Raw genomic sequence first — 3,812 nt, 5'->3', positions numbered from 1 at the left:
GTCTCCGGGCCAGCAAAGGGCAGGGCTGGCTTAGTATGACCCTCTGATTTCATCATGCATGGCCCCCTGAGGTGACATAGGCCAAAGACATCAATACAGACCCCAGCTGAAGATGGGTTATGGACCCAGATATGGTCCTCAGCAACAGCTTGGGCCCAGATGACATCTTGGCTCTGGATGGAAGCACTGGACACTCAGATAAGGATGGCTGTGGTGGTGGCATGGCCCCCAGACACTGACAATGCCATAGGTTTTGGCCCCAACAGTGGGCGTCTGTGTAACCTTTGGTGGCAACATGGGCTCTCAGACTTCAACACAGACCCCAGCCATGGTAGGACCATGTACCCAGACATAGTTCTTGGGAGCAGCTGAGTCTGAATGTCATCATTGTCCCAGGTGGTAGTGCAAGGTACTCAGATCATCATGACCCCAGCAGTAGTGTGGTCCTCAGACACTAACATGGCCCCAGACTTCAGGCATTGGTAGGAACTTTGATGGTAACAGGAGTCTTGGAAAGCTCATGGCTGCAGTAGGTTCATGGACCCCCTTGGCCATCGGCTGTATCTCTGGCCCAAACATCACCATGGAATTGGGTAGCAGCTCAGGCCATTCAGATCTCCATGGCCCTGGCTACAGCAGTTAGACTGTTAGTTGGATAATATTTTTTCATAGTAATAATCATTCTTTATTTCAAATTTATAATTTAAAACACATGTCTCAATATAAATTAATAGAAGACAATTTTAGAGATACACCAGGTAGCCTAGTTATTCACAAGACTTTAAGCATGGTGAACAGGCACCAAAAGCTTGTCTGTTTGGTTTGTTTATTTTTATTTTATGTGTATGAGTGTTTTGTCTGTGTGTTTATGTATGTATACAGTGTGTGTGTCTGGTGTCCACTGAGACTAGAAAGTGATGGATAGTTGTGAGTTGCCATGTAGGTTCTGGGAACTGAACCCAGGTCTTCTGGAAATGCAACATGCTAACTGAATCACCTGTCTCACCCCAACAGTTTGTTTATTAAATGATCTCAGTTCTAAAATTTTAAATTGAACAGTATAAGAATCTTGAGAAATTCCTCATCCCTTTTTGCCTGAAAGAGGATAGGTCAGATAACCAACCAATAAATTTTGTATTGCAGTGTCACAATTTTGAATTAAAATTTGTCTCAGAAATGTAAAATATAAGTTATTGCTATTTCAAGTCAATTTTAGTGGATGTCAGCAATACAGCCATTTCTGTTACATACAGAGTAAGCTTACCTAGATTTTGAGAATTAATGTTTTTTTGGATTAATATATGCTATGATTTTTATCATGAAAAAGAAGTTTAACATAAAGATCTTTGACAATCATACGTATTAGTTTATATGCTTCACAGTCTTAATAGAAATCTTAAACTTACATTTGTCTTAGTTAGATTTCTATTGCTGCAATGAAACACCATGACCAAAAAGCAAGTTGGGAGGAAAGAGTTTATTTGACTTACACTTCAGCATTGCTGTTTACTGCTCAAGGAAATCGGGATAGGAATGCAAACAGGGCAGGATCCTGGAGTTAGGAGCCAATGCAGAGGCCATGGAGGGGTACAACTTACTGGCTTGCTCCCCATGGCTTGCTCAGCCCACCCTCTTATAGAACCCAGGAACAGCAGCCCAGAGATGGCACCAACAACCATGGGCTGGGCCCTCCTCCATTGATCACTAAATGAGAAAATGCCTTGTAGATGGATTTCCAGGAGGCATTTCCTCAACAGAGGCTTCTTCCTCTGATGACTCTAGCTTGTGACAAGATGACACACATTACCACCCAGTACAGTATATAAAAATATTCCTGAATGATAAATGCATAACATTAATCTAATAAAATTTTAGTGTACATTACTTCATACTTGAGATATTTTGATTAATGCAAAGCATTTAATTTTTATTTATTTAATTTAGTTTTTTGTTTTGAAAGGTGTCTTTCTACATAGCCATGACTGTCCTGGAACTCACTATGTAGGCTGGTCTTGAACACAAAGAAATTTTCCTGACTCTACCCAATGAGTGTTGGGATTAAGAATATATTTAACTAGCCAGCTCCCAAATAATAAAATGGAGACTTCCTATTAATTATGAAAGATTGGCTTATAACTTAGGCTTGTTCCTAACTAGCTTTTATGACTGAAATTAACCCATTTATAATAACCTATGTTCTATCACATGGCATTACATCTCTTCTATCTTGCACCTCCTGTTTCCTTTCTGTGTCTCCTGGCACTTCATGCATGCCTAGGTTCCTCTTCCTCTTCCTTTCTCTCCTCGGAAATGCACCCAATACCTCTGCCTAGGTATTGGCTGCTCAGTTTTTTTATTACAATAATTACAGCCACAGCAATATACCTTCACACAATGTACAAATATCTCACAACAGACCTGGCTTATAGTTTTATTTTATGAGTATTGTACATATTACATAATATATATTTTGTTACCAATAAAATAAAATTGTTTTTCCTTTGTGGAGGAAATCTTTTTAAAATACATTCTATCCCATCTAAAATTTCAGATTGATTCTAATCAATTTATATACGATTTTGAGACTTTATGAAAAATTATAAGAATGAAAGATAGGTTAATAGGTTTTAAGAAGGTCAAAGTATATCATTTTATAAGGTAGTATGCATTTATCAGGCCTTTTCATATATCACCCCAAAGTATTTACACACATTGTGCATACACATTTTTTTCAGTTTTTGTGGTTGTATTTAAACACAAATAAAACACGTACACCAGCCAGCTACTCATTTTCTTCACTGCGAAGCCTGGCGTTGGGATTAGTGATTCTGATGGCCAGCTGTGCTGCTCTTTCTACTATGGCTTTTCGGTTCTTGGAGGAAACGTTGTGAGCAATCTCAGCACAATAAGATTTGTCGCACATCAGCAGCACTTCCAGCTCCTTGACATTGTGAACTAGAAACTTCCGGAAGCCGCTAGGCGGCATGTGCTTGGTTTTTTGTTGTTCCTGTAACCAATGTTGGGCATCAGGATCTGGCCCTTGAATCTTCTCCGAACCCTGTTATCAATACCTCTGGGTTTCCGCCAGTTTCGCTTAATTTTGACATATCGATCTGACTGGTGCCGGATGAACTTCTTGGTCCTCTTTTTGACGATCTTGGGCTTCACCAGAGGACGGAGGGCAGCCATGATGCCGCAAAAGAGATGGCAGCCACCCTCGCAGCGCCGAGGAAGAAGGGCGTGCATACACATTTTTTAAAATTTTACATTTCTTTTGAATGGTCCTTTGAAGTTTTCACATGTTTCTATCATGTTTAGTCATTCTGTTGTACAATGCATCCCTGGAAAGTACTTTATACCCATTTTTCTTGCAGAATTCCTTTGCTGTTTTCACTGTATTTTTTCTACATTCCTGTAGCCTGTATCTGAATGTTAGCATGCATTACTTCCTAAACAATTTCTTCCCTTCCTCAGTTTCTAGCTCTCAATTACCTCCAGAGTCCTGAGGGTCTTTTCTGTATTTTATAGCAGACGTTAATGATCTTTTGTTAAACTCTATTCCTTTGGTCTGGTCCCTCCTTTTTCCTTTCTTCCTTTGTAATTGGCCACTTGTTATTTACTTGCCCTCTTACTTGTTATTGGCCTACCCTTTATCCATACTGATTCAGACCTGTAATCCCAAACTCTCTGGAGGTTGAGCAAGAAGATATCAAATTTAATGCCAGTTACCTGTCTCAGAAAGAAAAAGTAAAAATGGAGTGATGATGTAAATACTTTAGTATCCTGGCTTGGCTGAGGCAAACACAGGTTCC

General features: G+C 39.7%; 1 pseudogene; it reads right to left on the bottom strand.

The window, feature by feature from the left end:
- Nucleotides 1–2,782: 2,782 nt before the first annotated feature.
- Nucleotides 2,783–3,215, bottom strand: LOC127217860 (60S ribosomal protein L32-like; annotated as a pseudogene).
- Between the last annotated feature and the right edge of the window lie 597 nt (nt 3,216–3,812).

This window comes from Phodopus roborovskii, unplaced genomic scaffold, assembly GCF_943737965.1.
Source record: "Phodopus roborovskii unplaced genomic scaffold, PHOROB, whole genome shotgun sequence".
Taxonomy (NCBI): Eukaryota; Metazoa; Chordata; class Mammalia; order Rodentia; family Cricetidae; genus Phodopus; species Phodopus roborovskii.
The sequence above is the reverse complement of the archived record's forward strand: the minus strand, read 5'-3'. Positions and strand labels throughout refer to the sequence as shown.